Source organism: Chroicocephalus ridibundus, chromosome 2 (assembly GCF_963924245.1).
Source record: "Chroicocephalus ridibundus chromosome 2, bChrRid1.1, whole genome shotgun sequence".
NCBI lineage: Eukaryota > Metazoa > Chordata > Aves > Charadriiformes > Laridae > Chroicocephalus > Chroicocephalus ridibundus.
Genome location: NC_086285.1, coordinates 137,049,793 through 137,068,024, shown reverse-complemented (window position 1 = coordinate 137,068,024; position 18,232 = coordinate 137,049,793). Strand labels below are relative to the sequence as shown.

At 40.8% G+C, this 18,232-nt stretch overlaps 1 long non-coding RNA gene across 2 annotated transcripts in view; it reads right to left on the bottom strand.

Moving 5' to 3' along the window:
* Positions 1 to 11,045: 11,045 nt before the first annotated feature.
* LOC134512070 (uncharacterized) overlaps positions 11,046 to 18,232 on the bottom strand; it is a 22,764-nt gene continuing 15,577 nt past the window's right edge. For both annotated transcript variants that reach the window (XR_010070033.1, XR_010070034.1), the window contains exon 4: positions 11,046 to 11,180. This is a non-coding gene — a long non-coding RNA (uncharacterized LOC134512070). The remainder of the gene's footprint in view (positions 11,181 to 18,232) is intronic.

Genomic DNA, 18,232 nt, shown 5'->3' with positions numbered 1-18,232 from the left:
GGTTTGGGAAGAGCACCTTTCATTCATTTCAGTGGCCAGTCTTGCCCAAACCACAACATCACCTTCTAGGTTTTTGGAGTACAGATAGGCCACTTTTTAGAAAATTCATATTTACATTTTGTGACATTCTGATGAAACAAGGCATTGCATTCTGGTCAGCTTTGTCAAACAGTCAAGATCAACATCCTAATATTTGAAAAGTTCTCATATGACACATGAATTTTCCTGAGGGCTGAAAGATTTTTAGGACATGCCTTTTAAATGAGTAATCCGTTGAGAACTATCATCTTCTGCCATCTGCAATTTTGGAGTATGTGACTGAGTTCTAGTGCCCTTGAAGAGAAGAAAAAAAGCTGTTTTTCTCTTGCTCTGGAGACTGAAACCACTGAAAGTACATGGTTTTCTAATGCAAGAGCCAATTTCTATACTGAACATCTGGAAAACAAAAACAACCTAAACTTTTCATCACTTTGAATATATTCTAGAATAAGCAAACCTATTTTATTTCACGCTTGTTATTTTGACTTCACAAACATCATGGGTTCAAAAAGTGGAGCAGATGGGAAAAGAAAAAAATAAGAAATACCAAAAAGAGAAGGAAAAAAGAAACCACAGAAAACAAAGATGATGGAATGTTCATTTGCATAAAAATCTGGAGAAAAGGGGAAATAACCTCTTCCCTACCCCAAAGGGCTGATTCATAGAGTCATAGAGTCATAGAATCATAGGGTTGGAAGGGACCTCTGGAGATCATCTAGTCCAACCCCCCTGCCAGAGCAGGGTCACCTAGAGCAGGTTACACAGGAACACGTCCAGGTGGGTTTTGAATGTCTCCAGAGTTGGAGACTCCACCACCTCTCTGGGCAGCCTGTTCCAGTGCTCTGCCACCCTCAAAGTAAAGAAGTTCCTCCTCATGTTTAGGTGGAACTTCCTATGTTCCAGTTTGTGCCCATTGCCTCTTGTCCTGTCCCCGGGCACCACTGAAAAGAGCCTGGCCCCATCGTCCTGACACCCACCCTTTAAGTATTTATAAGCGTTGATAAGGTCACCCCTCAGTCGTCTTTTTTCCAGACTGAAGAGACCCAAATCCCTCAGCCTTTCCTCATAAGAGAGGTGTTCCAGTCCCCTAATCATCTTTGTAGCCCTCCGCTGCACCCTTTCCAGCAGTTCCCTGTCCCTCTTGAACCGGGGAGCCCAGAACTGGACACAGTACTCCAGGTGCGGCCTCACCAAGGCAGAGTAGAGGGGGAGGATGACCTCCCTTGACCTGCTGGCCACGCTCCTCTTGATGCACCCCAGGATGCCATTGGCCTTCTTGGCCACAAGGGCACATTGCTGGCTCATGGTCATCCTGTTGTCCACCAGGACTCCCAGGTCTCTTTCCACAGAGCTGCTCTCCAGCAGGTCAGCACCCAACCTGTACTGGTGCATGGGGTTGTTCCTCCCCAGGTGCAGCACCCTACACTTGCCCTTGTTGAACTTCATAAGGTTTCTCTCTGCCCAGATCTCCAACCTGTCCAGGTCTCTCTGTATGGCGGCACAGCCTTCCAGTGTGTCAGCCACCCCACCCAGCTTGGTGTCATCAGCAAACTTGCTGAGGGTGCACTCTATCCCCTCGTCCAGGTCATTGATGAATATGTTGAACAGGACTGGACCCAGTACTGACCCCTGGGGAACACCACTCGTCACTGGTCTCCAACTAGACTCTGTGCCCCTAATCACAACCCTCTGAGCTCTATCTTTCAACCAGTTTTCTATCCACCCCACTGTCCATTCATCTAACCCACGCTTCCTAAGCTTCCCTATGAGGATGCTGTGGGAGACCGTGTCAAACGCCTTGCTTAAGTCAAGGTAGACCACATCTACCGCCCTCCCCTCATCTATCCATCTAGTCATGCCATCGTAGAAGGCTATCAGGTTAGTCAGACATGATTTCCCCTTGGTGAATCCATGTTGAGTACTTCTGATAGCTTTCCTTTCCTCCACGTGCCTTGAGATGACACCCAGAACGAGCTGTTCCATCATCTTTCCAGGGATGGAGGTGAGGCTGACCGGCCTGTAGTTCCCCGGCTCCTCCTTCTTGCCTTTCTTGAAGACTGGAGTGACATTGGCTTTCCTCCAGTCCGCAGGCACCTCGCCTGTTCTCCAGGACCTTTCAAAGATGATGGAGAGCGGCCCAGCAATGACTTCTGCCAGCTCCCTCAGCACTCTCGGGTGCATCCCATCAGGGCCCATGGACTTGTGAATATCTAGATGATCTAATTGGTCCCTCACTCGCTCCTCCTCAACCCAAGGGAAGTCTTCTTCTTTCCCTGTTACTTTATTCAATGCCTGGGACTCCTGAGGGCTGGGCCGAGCAGAAAAGACCGAAGCAAAGAAGGCATTCAGTAACTCTGCCTTCTCCACATCCTCCGTCACCATGACTCCTGCCTCATTCAGCAGTGGGCCTACAACTTCTCTGGTCTTCCTTTTGCTTCCAATATACTTGTAGAAGCTCTTTTTGTTGTGCTTGATGTCCCTAGCCAGGTCTAATTCCAAGGCGGCCTTGGCTTTCCTTGTTTCATCCCTGCACGCTCTGGTGGCATTCTTGTAATCCTCCCAAGGGGTCAGTCCCTTCTTCCACTTATTATAAACTTCCTTCTTCCACTTGAGCTTTTTCTGAAGCTCCCTGCTCAACCATGCAGGTCTCCTGCGTCCCTTGGCCGATTTCTTTCTCTTAGGGATGCACCGATCCTGAGCTTGGAGGAAGTGGTCTTTGAATATCAACCAGCTTTCTTGAGCCCCTTTGCCTTCCAGAGCCCTAGCCCACGGGATCTCTCCAAGCAGTTTCTTGAAGAGGTCGAAGTTAGCCCTCCTGAAATCCAAGGTTGTAATTTTACTTCTTGTTGTTGTTTTGTGGATAGTACCCATGATCCTGAACTCAATCATTTCATGATCACTACAACCTAGGGTGCCCCCAACCTTAATGTCCTCCACCAATCCCTCTGTGTTTGTCAGTACCGGGTCTAGAAGTGCTCCTCTCCTTGTTGGCTCCTGTACCACCTGTGTCAAAAAGTTGTCATCAATGCACTGGAGGAGCCTCCTGGACTGTGCATGCCTGGCTGTGTGGTCTTCCCAGCAGATATCGGGGTGATTGAAGTCCCCCATGAGAACCAGGGCCTGCGCTTGCGAGGCTACCTTCAGTTGTCTGTAGAAAGCCTCATCAGTCTCCCCATCCTGATCAGGTGGCCTGTAATAAACACCCACAACAGTGTCCCTCATATTTGCCTGTCCCTTAATCCTCACCCATAAGCTCTCAACCTGCTCTTCATCCGCCCCTAGTGAGTGCTCGATGCATTCCAAATGCTCTCTCACATAGAGTGCAATTCCACCACCTCGCCTCACTGGTCTGTCTTTCCTGAAAAGGACATAGCCATCCATGACAGCATTCCAGTCATGCGAGTTGTCCCACCACGTCTCAGTAATTGCAATGAGATCATGGCCCCGCAACCGCACACAGACCTCCAGCTCTTCCTGCTTATTCCCCATGCTGCGTGCATTGGTGTATAAGCATTTCAGAGAGGGAGTTGTGTGTGTAGTTTTGACCCTTGAGATGTGGTGTGCCTTCTGGCTTTCAGAAATACTGGCACACTGGCCCACGAGCACGATTCCTAGTGCCTGGGTTTCTGTACCAATGGTGACCTTTCCAGTTTTGCAAGGGATGCTAATGCAGCAAGCCCTTGCCTTCCTCTCTACTCCACAGCAGGGGTGACAGTCATGCCGGGGAGACAATAACACAGGTCGGGAGGCGGCCAGGCTGCCTTAGCTTTGGAAAGCCCTCATCTCCTCCCCAGGGGTGCCTCTCCCAGCTGGCACCCCCTGAAGGGTCCCACCATGCCTTCACATCAGTTCCCACCGCTGCTGGACGACTCTCAAATGCTTTGCTAGGGGTAGCTAGTAGGGTATCATCTCCAGGATGTGAGCAAGGGTTGGGGGAAGATATTCCACGTGAATAAGGCATAATTTCAGGTAAAGGCCTCTATGTGCTGCTGAGTAAGCTGTGCAATTGCTTCCCATCTCCCTGTGTGATAAGGACTGCGACAGCCCGTTGTGGCAGTGACCCAAGGTATTTTCCAAAGCACAACGGGTAAGAAGAACAAGAAATGGAAAGAGATTACATTTCATTCCCTAGCTGCTGCCACAAATTGTGATCCAAGGTAAAAGACTATGTGCGTGTGGCATGTGCATTGATATACACATACATACCCTCCATGCTATAGGGAGCAGCCAGTATCTAGTGTTGCCAGTAATTGCCGTTTCTGTTGCCTTTCAGAACAAAAGCAACAGAAAGGAGAAGGCACTGAAGCATAATTTTGGTCTGAGAGATGTAATTATATGCTTCCACTTTTTTTTTTTTCAAGTCGGTAGCTTTCTAGCAAGTTTTGGAAGCACTACAAGTTATGCCAAATCAACAGCATACGGTTGCGGACACGCTCCTCTGAAAAGTGAAAGCAGCTCTTATTCCTGATCCACTTGATGTGACCAAAATTCAAAAAGCAATTGTGAAAAAGGAATTGTGCAAACTCTGCTAAACCAGACTCATTGCTGTTGAGAACTTTTAAATCCCCTATTACTTTTCATTACCCGGAATTATAAGGTTAAAATCACATATTTAATAGGTTATTTTTCAGTAATTAGGCAAATCCTTTCCCAGGCAATCACAGAAGTTTTTGAAGAAATTATTACTGCGAATGCTGTGTGTATACTGTTCTGCATTTCTACTTCAATCTTTTTCATATAAATTGACTTTTATCATTTCCTTTTTTAAACAAGTACATCAGGAGTCATGAATATTCTGAAATAACATGAAACTATCTTTCATGTTTCAACCTTCATCCTTCAGCTACTCCTAAAAAAAGTAGAAAAAATGTCTTGCATAACATTTAATTAAAACGTGACGTTAACATTTAGAGACACAAACAGGAAAATACCCATATCAGATGAAAATCCACCAGGCTACTAAAACATTCTCTGATTCAACAGATATAAAATAGTGTAGTATAAAATTAACTGCATGCTGCCAGATAAATCAGCATGTGGCATACTCACATGTTACTACGTATTCTGTTACTACAGTTAAGCAAATGTTCACTTGAACCAAACATTATGAAAAAAAAAAAAGTATGTACAAATGCATGTATATACATTATGGTGGCATTAGTCGTAGTTCTATAATTAAAACTGAGCTGAATTTTGCATGAAAAGGAGGAATTCACCTCACCTTCAATACTCCACAAAAGTAATTTCAGCCTGCAAACATCAGCCCCACATTCAAGAACTCACAGGAGAACTTTGTATCAGGGAGGGATTCGGCTGACTTTTGCCTATTAGTCCTCTTTTATTCCTGAATATATTAAAGCAATATATTATTGTTTATATATTCCAGAACAGCTTGTATTCCCTTATCTGCTTTTGGATAAAAGCTTTTTTTTCCTTACTCTTTTCATAGTCAATGGAGATTTCCTTTTATTTTTAGGTTTACCTCAATTGTTCACTTCAAGTTGTCAGATGACTTGTATTCAGTGTTATTACCTGTATTCAGTTCTTATATACTTTTATGCCACAGAGTCAAACCCCAATAATTTTTGAGTTTCTGATTGTATCAACACCACCAGCAGGTATTGAAGTCCTGTTTGTTATCACTATGATAATTATTATTTTGTACTACTCCTGGGAAAATTCCCAGAAGAAGCCCAGATTCTTTTGTTCCTATTCACAGATTAAAGAGAGCGGCTTTTCTGCTATAGATCAAGCGTACTTTTTGAAGAGTTCACCAGTCTCAGTGTACAAACAAGATATTTCCTTCAGCTCCTTTTCAGCCTTACTGTCTGTGGTTCTGTGAGTTGGCATCTGATTTTATGTAGGTTTGTATATACATGTTCATAAATAATATATACAGACATTTCTTGGTATTTCATTATTACTGTCATGTAAAGAAGATAGATTATTTTACTGCAAATCCTGAATTTCTCTTATTTCATATAACCATACATCTCTGTACCACAACACAACTGTTTGTTAGTAGGTTTGTTTCCCTGGAAGGTAAACTGAGATAAATATTTTGTAATGATTCATCTGTTTTTATACAGTAATGATGTTTTCGCTGACAAATAATTTACTTGTGGTAAGCTAACCATACAGGTTTTGAACAGTCAGTTCCTAAATTCTAATTTCTATAAGTCATTGAATTTACACCACCCCCAGGCACAACCATGAAATCTATTTGCAATAGTATATATTTATTTTCTTTCAGAAATACAGAGCTTCAGCTACATATGCTCTTTGCAAATCCGTATTGCCACAGGTTTATGTACAGAAACACATCTTACTCTAGCAATGGGATACACCGGTGGCAAGGGTGGTAGAGCCCTGGAACAGGCTGCCCAGAGAGGTGGTGGAGTCTCCAGCTCTGGAGACATTCAAAACCCACCTGGACGCGTTCCTGTGCAACCTGCTCTAGGTGACCCTGCTCTGGCAGGGGGGTTGGACTAGATGATGTCCAGAGGTCCCTTCCAACCCCTACCATTCTGTGATTCTGCGATGATGTAAGGCTCCATACAGTAACACCATGAAGAGTTGGCTCAAAATTTACATTGCAGTTACACTCGCCTTCCACTAGATGCCAATATATTATAGCATAAATCACAATGGAGGTCAAATCATACTAACTCAAGAATAAGGAGAATAATACACTTTTTTTCATATATGATCTTGGCCTGATCTGGATTAAAACTTCTACAGTTAACACTCCATCAGATTTGTATGCACCACCACTCCTTGTCACAGTCTTAATTGGAGTCCATTATGACCAAGTGTAATTTAAAGGTTCTCTAAATTAAATAAGTAAATTCATTAGACACCTAACCAGACAGTGTTCTGGAGCCTTCTGAACTACCATCAACCTGCTTAGCGAGCTTGGGCAGAACTGGGGTAGGCAATCATGTTTCCATTTCGCCCAAACTTTAGGTACCATTTGATCTGGCGTGATCGCCGGTGTGCCGTGCAAATCATGATAAGCTATATCCATCATACAGGTAAGCAGCAAATCAATGTCTGCCCAACACTATCTGCATGCAGCACCACTGAGGTGGGCTTAGCACCACTAAGACATTTTATACTCACCATGAAATATATCGTGGCACTGATTACAGGCTTTGGTTCCACAATATTTCATTGCATTGGAAACTCCTAATTTAAGTACAACCCATAGCCTATACTGAGGAGCCTACAGACATGAAAGAGAGACTTATAAAAAAAAAAAAAAAGCAACTTGAAGCCTCCCATTTGTCTTACAAAACCATGGAGCTGCCCCATTCTACAAACTGGATTTTAGATCTGCTACACAACTGCTGCTAAACAGGTTGGGAACTGTGCTACCATTACAGTCCAGCTTCTGAAAGCTATGATACAACCTTTACATTGGCTATGCCTGAAGACTTTAAAGAGCATAGTGCGTGGCAAAGGCTCCAAAGGACTTGCTTGGTGATTGCCACCACTTGGGGAAGTTATGTTGATACAGTCTAACCACTAAGGCATTATCACTTCACAACACTCTGCAATATACAGCTGCCACATTCTGAGCCTCTGACTCCTGTTTGATTTCTGCCTAATTTGTTTTCTCTGGCTGTGACACTGGCTGGTGGTGCCCAGGCTCCTGCAGCAGCAGCTCCCCAGTTGCTGGTGGGTGACCAGGGTGACCAGGTCACCAGGTGACCACGGGTGACCAAGAGCAGCGTGGGGTTGGTAAGGAGAAGCACGCACTGGGGTCTCGCTTCGGGGGAAGGGACAACGCATCCCACCCACCTCATCCCCAACCTGACGGCAATGGAGAAGGCACAACACGTGAACCAGAGTGAGCTCCCAGTTACCAGACACATGGGATGCTCTACAGACATCAGAATGATCTGTACCAAAACACTTTTAACTTAAAAATAACTCCAGTTAAGCAATTTAACTCTTACACTTTAGTTTCACAGAATAAAGCGCTGTTTAGTTAGATTTTGAAGTCAGCATGGGAGAGCTAGGCTACCTTCCCTCTTTGTATTCTGCTCACTACTCACCGTGCTGGGTGTTTAGGCACTGCAATTTCATTTTTATATTGATTCAGCTATTTTATTGGGAGCTCGTATCTTCTTATGTAGCAAGATTCTTCTTCCCCCTTCAGTTTTACAAGTTTCATTTGAATTCCTTTGAATGAGAGCACTGCATAATCCGAATGAAGCCACGGTCTCATTAATACTTTTTTAAATAATAACTTTTTGCAACCATGGTGTTTTGACTGACTTTATAAGAGAAGTTTTAATGAACAAAAGAGAAAATCTATAGTCATGCAATCTACTGAAAGGAAAACCAAGGAAGAAACACAAGCTGCTAAAGCTGCTTTGGAAGTTTTCTATCTCATCATATAAAGTCAGGATGCCTTTTTTATATAATACGTATTTTCTTTTTCTTTATATAAATATGTACCCCAGTTTGGGGTTCCTAAATTTCATAGGTTAATCAGCTATCATACAGTACAATAATTTGTATTTACATACTGAGTTGCTATAATAGTATTGTCTGGACTGTGATTACTCCTATATCCATCAGAGATTCCTAATTTTCACTCTTTGCTTTAGCAAATACTGATTATCTATATCTATTTTTTTATATCCAGATATGCATTGGGAACCAGAAAAAACTTTTTGCATAAGCAGATAAAAAGCTTGCTTAAGATTTTTGAAATGTAACACAGTGATTAACAATACAATGTCTGCAATACAGAGCAGACATGGAGATTTATGTAGTATAATAATGAGAACACAAAATTTGGAATTATGTGCACAGTAAGAAGAATAAATATTGGAAGAAAAACAATAAATATTTTACACTAAAAGATTACTTTGAAACCCTAACAGATAGCTAGCTTATTGGATTAAACTAATTGTGGTAGAGTATTTTATAGTTTCTGTAAATTAGATGTTCTGTGTAAGTACGCCTTTAGCCTTAGAGAAACAACAGCCCTAAGGTTGCATTTCACTCACTGGGATAACAGATGACTTTAACATCCTCCTTCACTGCCCTTAACTGTTGAGTAGGATAGCTTCCCGTCTGGCAGAAAAAAACTTCTCTCCCCATGGATCTGTTCTTCCATAAAGGTCAGCACAGCCTCTGGTCTGCCTTTGTCACATAAAACAAAAAAGAAGTCAGTACGTATATCAGTATATTCTCTAACCCTTGAGTTCCTAGGGGTATTTTTCCCTTTTTTTTAAAAAGACGTATGCTGAATATATTGCTTGGTTGGTTTGGGGGTTTTTTTAGGAAAAAATGAGAGAAAGATATTTCTCATTGAAAATGTTTGCTTTATGATCTCGTAATATTTGTATAAAAGCAATATTCTAAAAAAACCCATATTGGTATTTGGCAAGTGTTTCTCCCCTTGCCAGACAGAAAGTTATTTTTACTTAACAAATGAGGCACTTGCTAAGATGCTTCCTCAAAGATATTTCTTCCCACACAACTATTTTGTCATACGACTGCTAACATCAAAAAGAGAATATTTGTACTGCACTAACTTTTAAGAGATGTTTTCAATAAAACAAGCTGGCTGAAGAAAAATCTGAGTACAGTTTCAATTGTTGGGCGCTTGATATTTTAAATGCATTTTGGTGCTATACAATGTTACAGTTGTTTGCATTAGCTGGTAATATTAGCCTTGATTATAAGTTTTAGCCACACATGACTTTGTGTCTGAGCTCTCTAGTGATGCACTTTGTATTTTTAAGAATCAGTCATAATTCATACAGCATGCAAAGCTAAAAAAGAAGCCTGAATTATAACCCTGCTCAGTGTAATTTGAAGTGGCACTGTGAGCCACATGCAAATGTCAATATTATTCTCTATATGCAAATATTCCCTTTGTTTGCATAATCCTCAAGAGTATCATGTTTCAATATTTGGCTGCTTCTATCAGACCAAAGGGCAAAGTGGTGGAGACACCAGCAGTAATGTGTATTAGGAGAAGCTTTCGAACACAAAAAGCTTTTTGGCCTTCGGAAAACCAAAGTTACAAACTCAGTCTCTGGTTACAAGTAGGTCAGTTTTACACATGTCAAGTGAAGTTTTCAGGAGTCAAACAGATGAGATACTGCCCAGCGCTTCACCCTCCTCCCACAGCCCCCATTGCCCTCAGCACAAGTAAGAGGAAGACACACCAAGAATTCCACCCTGGGGCGTGATACAGCAAGTGTTTGTACATCCACACACATACATACACACACACACACAAATAAATAAAAATAACACTTTACAATCCAGAACGTATCCCCTGCCTTAAGTCTTTTTTTTTTTTTTTTCATTCTTTTAACCAGTCTTTGCTGCCCCTCAACACTGGCCCTCGGGTGCATCAGACACCAGGCTCAGGCCACCAAGACGGACTTCACACATAGGCAAACCCACCGCAGATCACAGTAGCAAGGCAGCTTGCTCTGCACACTAGTCTAAGTAGCCACCAACCAGTTATTGTGTGCAGTGATTGAGATGTTTTGCCTCTTGAGTGAACTGCAAGTGTTGTACTACCTCTTTCACATGCGCTTAGATGCCAAAGCCTGAAATCTTTCCACCTCGTGCCCAAAGAAGTGGGGTTTTTTGGTTTGTAACTTCCAATGATGCAATAAACAATACTTTTCTCTGCAAAAATGAGAATGTTCTTACTTAATATTGTTGACTTGAGAACAGAAGTATTTCTACAGTTTGCCTATTTAAAACTTTTCCATAATTTCTCATTTTTGTTATGTACCTACAGGTTTTCATACTCGCAGGTCTCTGTCTTTGGTGTTGGACACTTCCCTGACCCAGGAATCTCCCTGGAAAGGCTTCTTCGCAGGCCTCCCTCAGCATACACCCTTGCTCAGTTAGCTCCACATTTCCAGCATAGGATTCAGCTTAAGCTTCATGTGTTCAACCAGCAGTTCCAGCTGACCTTCTTAACGGACACTTACTTGCCAGAGGAAGGTTTTTTTTTTAGCTGTAGTACTCTTCCTTCAAACCAGTTATTTTTTATTGCAGTTAATTTCAAAACTCTGTGTCATTCCGAAAGTCATTATCATCCACGATCCGATTTTATAAGTCTGGGGTTTTTTTCCCATGTAGCACATGTATTCCTAGAAGAAGGTTCCAGTTAGTGGTTTTGTTTAAGTCAATATTAAGTACGGCTTTACACAGCCAACTCAATGATCCAAAAACTATTCTTTTTGTTGCATAGTGAGGCGCTGCATGTTTTATTTCCAGCTTCACCCCCCAGTTCACCCCCCGCATTTATTGCCTCAGATATGCAGCACAATAAACTAACCTTGCAGATAAGGAACTGTTTTTTTTTTTTTTTTTTTTTTGTGCTAATTATCCAAACAGGGCTAATAGCAGTGAGACACTTGCATCTTTGCACAGCCGTAGCACAATTTCTTCGCACTGCTCGTAATTCCTTGGCACAGTACACATCATGATATAGGGGGATATATACCCTCTGACCCGAGGGTGGGCAAAGCCCGTGGAGGAGCAGCTCGTTGCGTACAGCCTTTCAGCTCAAACACTGGCTTTGTCAGAAAATAACGTAAGCGCTTCAAGTCGAGTTTAGGCGGTGCTATTTGCCAGGCTTTCCTGCTAACGTTTTAAAGACAGTTCTAGCTCCCTCTGGTGGAGGATTAGCCACAGGCAACGTTTTCCTTACGAACAGGACATACTGGTTACACATTTGTATATTCCTGGCCCTAAAGTTTATATACTAATAAGATAAACTCTTTTATTAAACAGATTAAAATTACCTCACACTCTAATTTCTAAATAAAAAGTTATTTCATCTGCACTATCTTCCTACGCTAAACCACCCTGTTCATTTCTTCATCAAACTTCAGCAAAGCTTTGCAAGGCTCCTTTTCTCTTCTCAGGGCTTCCCCATCTCTGTCTGTGTGATATCCACCTTGCCGGCTGACCTCTAGCTCCTGCTCGCACCCTAGCTGAAGGTGGAAGATGCTCTTCTTGCCGGAGCTCTCCCTCGGCACTCAGCATCGCGCCATCTAGGATAAACCAAACCAACCGAGCTCTTTTTGAAGACTATATTTATACTTTGTTCTTGTGGTTGTTTTCTGAGCTGTTTCTGTTTTTTTTTTTTTTACCTTTTTTTTTTTACAGTATCTCTTTCATAGCTGTGATTGACAGAAAAAATGACACTGCGATCCGGTAAGAGAATAGCTGATGCCACATACAGAAGTAATACACATTTCCCTGTTCTTCCTTCATATTTCCATTCAGCTCTCCATGGATGCATAAAATACGAAGATGACATCATCTTCCTAAGTGCTCATGTTTATTTGATGGTCCTTCATGATCTGAAGCCCTTTCTTTCCTTCATTAAACAGAAGAAAAAGCAAAGTGAAACAAGAACCAGGGGGGAGAAGAATCATCTAGACTTAAATCCTTAAAAGTGGCTCCTACACTGTGTCTGACTGGTGAGAAACTACTTTGCTGTTTCATTTTCACATGAAGTCTTCTATTTATGTAAGGTATTGATATTAGATATCAAAAAAAGCAATATTTTGTTAAGGTCAGAATTCCACCGTGTGTCATGTTCATCACTGCACTTAAAGTACAGACCACATGCAAGAAGTCCATTTTTTGTATGAAAACTATTTTTTAAAAAAGAAGTTGTACAGCCTTATAGATACAAAAAGGAAAATGATTGCATAACAGCAGTGTTTGCTGTTCATTAACACATTAAAACAAGTAATTTTTATATGATGTGTTTTGTTGTTGTCTATAGAGTGGTAATATATATTGCAACTGATAAGTAAAAAAAAAAAAAGAAAAATCACCCACAAGACTGTTGTAAGAAAGGTGGATGATTTTACACAGAAGCATCCCTCAGAAACATTTTCCCAGCCTCCACTGAGGAAGTGAAACGGTTCCAGCACAGCGAAATGTTGAAATTCACCTCCGTGGCTGCAAAGTGAGCAAATACAACAGCAGCTTCCTAGGAAAGTGCAGCTAAAATGAGTAATATGGGTGCTCCTGAAGAAATAGTGGACACCTCCTACACCTCCCACATGTACTCTAGACTTGAAAATATCTGTAGTCCCAATCCAGTCCACTGCAAGCTACTTGATTATCCCAGGTTCAACTATTTGGACAGCCTAATCTTTGTTACTGTGTGAACACTCATGCCAGCGATAAAGTAAATAATAATAGTAATGGTGAGTACAATCTCCCCTGAGAGAATTTAATAATTTTGATTTGAAACTTCTGTACTAGTGAAATCTGACAGAAACAATAAAAATATTTTGAAAATTCATGCTCCTCATAAACTAAGGATTTAATATGGTAATATATCTTCTCTTACATTTGCTATGTGCCTTATTTTCACTTTAATTTTCAGAAAAACAATTGTCCCTTGTAAAGAATCTAATTTGCAATAACATAATTCTGTGAAAGCACAAGTGAAGCTTAGTAAATAAGAACAACATAGTTTCATTATGGTTCTTGTGACTGGTCTTTGCAATGTCTTATTTCAGTATTTTGAGGCAGCTCACAATCAGCGAATTCACATCCACCAGGAATTTACCCTCCTACTCAGATGAACTGGAAGAAATAAGTGGCAAATACTGATTCTGCCAGTGTCAGTGCTGCTCGGCCATCCAGAGCTCCCAGCAAAGAAGACTTGCACAGAATAATTTAAATTTTTTTCTGGCAAAAATATTTTTTTAGATGATATTACAGGATTAAAAACAAAACAAAACCCCAAGTGTGCCCCCTTATTCTACCCTTGAACATAAACACAAAGTACATCCTACAAATTGTTCCATACATTAACTGAAATTTGCAAGGGGCTTACAGAAATGCCAAAAATGATGTACATGTCTTGTTAAAACCTCCAAAACTCTGATAAAATCATAACCTTTGCCTTGTTACCATCATTACAGGCCAAGGCAATATTTTATTTGTACAGAAGTAATCAAATTATATCTTAATTGCTTGTCACTTGGCAACCATTGATTTTAAGATGAGTGTTCAATTCTTGGGGACAAAGAATATTCTAAATATAACCAGGAGTTACCAGTTAGCCCTTTAAATAATCATTAAAACCAAAGAATCACTCTTTTATCTCCCCAGAAAACAACTCTTTTTAACTCACAGCTTCAAAGAATCAGAGAAGTTACATTTGTGTGGTTTTGCTAAATCAATCCCTGCTTTTAATTATGTATGGGATATAAAAAAATTTGTAAATTTTTTTGTAAATTTGTAATTCTTTTCTAAAAAGCAAATGAAAGTGAGTATGAGAGAAACAGGCTTTAGTGTATTGTAAATCTTTTCTAAAGCTCAAGACTGGAAGGTATTATTGGGTCATTTTATTGTGTCTCCTACAACCTCCTAGCAAGAGTATTTTCATATTGCCCCTCCACTTTTTTTGGGTCTCTTTTTCCCGCTGCCACAACATAGCCTAAATGCTTCTTTTAGTGGAAACTCCTCCAGAAATGCGTTTTCTCCCTTGGTTAGCAGTCATCTTCCAGTGTCTAGCCTGAAGTTATTTGTAACCTATTTACAGGCATTTGTTCTGGCATCAATCACCCATTAGTTTACCTAGCTCTTCCACATTGTGCTCAGTCTCTAGATTTACCTATGAGTAACAATCCCATTCTCTGGCTTTGGTAAGCAAAGAGCTGATGCCTTTTAGCTTCATTTTGCACAAGAGGATCTCTGCCCTCGTAATCTCAAGTGTCTGCATCAGTTCTTGTCAACTTTCATTTTTCTGCAATACACTCCCGTTCCCTTCTTCCAGATCTGTATTTCAATAGTGCCTTACCACTAATATTTCCTCTCTTCATGGGAAATGTCTTTCATGATGACCTGACAGTTATATCTGACTAGAAGTGAGAAAGACATCTAGCATGATTATTCCTTAAAATAAGTGATACGAGGTGGCAAGGAAACAAAACCAAACGGTCCTTTGACAGAACGCTTCAGACATCTGTACCAATGAAAGAAATGTAGGAAACTGAATAGAAGACCCTGAACGTGTTAAATATTAAGTCTGATTACCTTTGCCAATTAGCATAACTGAGAATGGATGGGGTAATTCATGCAGGCTGGATGTACAGCAGAGTGAGCCTGTTCAGGAAGACAGCTGGGGTGAGGGAAGAGACATGCCAGGGGAGCAAGGGGACCTTGTGCCGGGGGAGCACCTTGGCAAGGGGGGAGCGGAAGATGTTATGCTGAAAATGAGCAGAGAAAGGTGAGGAGAACCAGGACCCGCTCAGAAGAGTGACCCATATAGCTGTCCGAAAATCTGTCTCCTCGTGTTGGGAAAGAAAAGCAAATTCTATTAATGATTTCGGAGGGAAACACACACACACACACAACACACAGTTTGACAGAGAAGGTGAAGACAGGAATGAGAGGAGGAGACTCCCAATGGTCAGCAGCACTTCTAGAAGAATCAGCTGTGCATACATAGGCAGCTCAAGTAGCTGAAACATTACATACTAGTTTAGCATTTCTAGGAAAAAAAGAGGAAGAAGAAGAACAGTGGGCACCAAGATAAAAGACGCCAATTTCGAGGAATTGATTACATTTCGCTGGCAGAAAAGTAGTACACTTCCTCAGAGAAAAATTAAAGCAATTGCACCACCTGAAAAAAAGAACGAGGAAACTTGACAAGAGATCATCTTGACAAAGTCGTGGGTCCTCAATAATCTGAACTCACGAAAAAAGTATACAACAGGAAATGAATGCAGAGAAAAAAAGTTTTTGAAGCATGACGGTCAGAATGAGACTGTCCAAGGCACAAAAGCAGATCCAACACGTGTGGCTCGACACAACTTGTTGAATATAATTCATCTCATTTTGATCTTTCAACTACTTACGCATATTTGGAATTTTTATTCAATAATTTATCTGGAAATTGAAGTTAGTTGACTGGTCTACAACTGCCCATCCACCCTTTCTCTTCCTCCTTTCCTTCCTCCGCTTCCCAACTAAAAGTCAGTACCACGTGCATTTCCTCAGTGCTTTCCCTGTCTTCCAAGTGTGTAGTCAGTGCAAACAGATCTGATTTTCAAACAATTTCAAAGAATTTTAATTTGGGGGTGCCCAAAATGTTGGCTGACACAACATCCTGCCTCTTCATTGCTGCTATGAATTGTATTACTGGAGAAAAGCAATAGCTCTTAATGGTATAAATTACTGACATGCCTCCCTACAAAGATTATTTCCAAATAGCTCAAACTCAGAGGCAGAATCAGAGGCAAACAAACAAACCTCTGTGGAAATTAAGACTAGGTGTAGAAATTCCAGAAGTTTGCACTTCACAAACAGTAAAAAATTAACAGGAATATGTGAAAATAATCAGTAAATATTCTGTTTATCTTTTATGTAAGGGTCTATCAGATACCCTAGTTTAAAAAAAATGAAAAGAAAGAAGAGTGGGAACAGAAAGTGAAAAAGATTAATATATTACAGTACTGTGTTTACAATCATGAAGGTCATAAAAAAGGACATGGATACTATATAATTTACTTCACAGTATATTTTTTTTTTCTCTCCTCATTTCTAAATGAAAGTACTTGTATAGGCAAATACTTCTAATCACTACATTACCAAAGGCAGACCAGAGAAGCCTGGGAAAGAAGAGTCTTGGGTGAAATTGAGGACAAGAAAGAAATCCACATCTTGTAACAGATGTCTAGTCTTTGACATTTTAAATATTCTTTATTCATGCTTGCTGACTCATTCCTTGACTCTCTTTTTCCTGGAAGTCTTAGCTACTCACTGTCACATCCTTCACTCATGTATCTTTTGAACAAGAACTTAATTTTTACCCCATGCTGACAGCTTGTCCTCTTCCTCCCAAGTATTCATACTGACAGACTCTGATCTTGCGGTATATCCAGGATTGAAAGAATCTGCTTTTGGTTTTTGCTTACTAAGCTAAAATCAATAAACAACTCTGATACACGAGGTTGCACTGAAGTACTGAAATCCATTTTTATTCATGCCTCTTTCTTCTCGGTGCAATTCTTTATTTTTTAATCTCTTTATGTAAGCATCCCTTCATGGAACCCTGTTTTGCAAAGCTGGTGGAATACACAGAACTCGAACAGAGTTATGCTACTTCTTCTAGTTACTTGTAACAGCTGTGTTTGACCTCCTCTCAGGAGAAAGTCCCCTGGAGTCATTTTGCTGTTCCTCCTTCCTCATTCTTTCTCCAGTGACAGGTTCAGAAATGAAGGGCTAGCCTGCAGAAACTCTGGACTTACATTGTCAGCAGTTTTCAAGCCTGAAGAGCTGTTAAAAAATTCCACATCATTCAGACATGGCTATACCCAAAGTCATGTCAATAGAGGCAAAGACTCAGTATCTTGGAGATTTGCTTGTATAAAATAATCCTCACTAATTAGACTGGGGAAACATCTATGTAAAATACATCTCATGCATTAGACCACCATGATGTCATGTCATACCTCTGAACAAGATGAAGTTTAACCAATAAAAAAAAATATATATACATATATATATATGGAGAGTAGAGTGGATATACAAAAGAGCAAGTAAAATCATATAAAATTAATGGTTTGCTCAAGTTTGTTTAGTTGCTTTTTATTAAGAAGGAAGCCTTGGGTGGCTGTAATTTTATTGCATGGAGTGTCACCCTTATTTAATGTTAGAATGGAAGTTCACAAATGCTTTTATCATGGGGCTGTATCTCAACGGATATACGGAGATCACTACTTCCTTTTGCAGTCACACAAGATCCGTATCTGCCCTGCAGAACCGCATGAGATACCATTCTGTAAGCACTTAGTGTCTGGAGCGGCGCCTACGCAACATGATCAGACAGCTGTGCTAAGGCCACCAACAAGTGTTCTGCAGACCAGTAATTCCAAAACCCTTCAATGAACAAATATTTAGAGCATACATGTCCGCAAAAATGTTTTCTTACTATGTTTTTCAAACCCACATAACAACCTTCAAAGAGACATAAAGGCGGCAAAAGGGCTCCAGAAAGCACTATTGCAACAGCAGTATTCCTTTTAAGCTCTGCAAAACTCATACATGGATGCTCATACAAACTCATACATGCACATAAATGCAATCTATCGTAATTCGCCAAGGCAACAAAAAACTTGGGGCCAAAACTATGAGCACGCTATAGTGTCATTCACTTTTG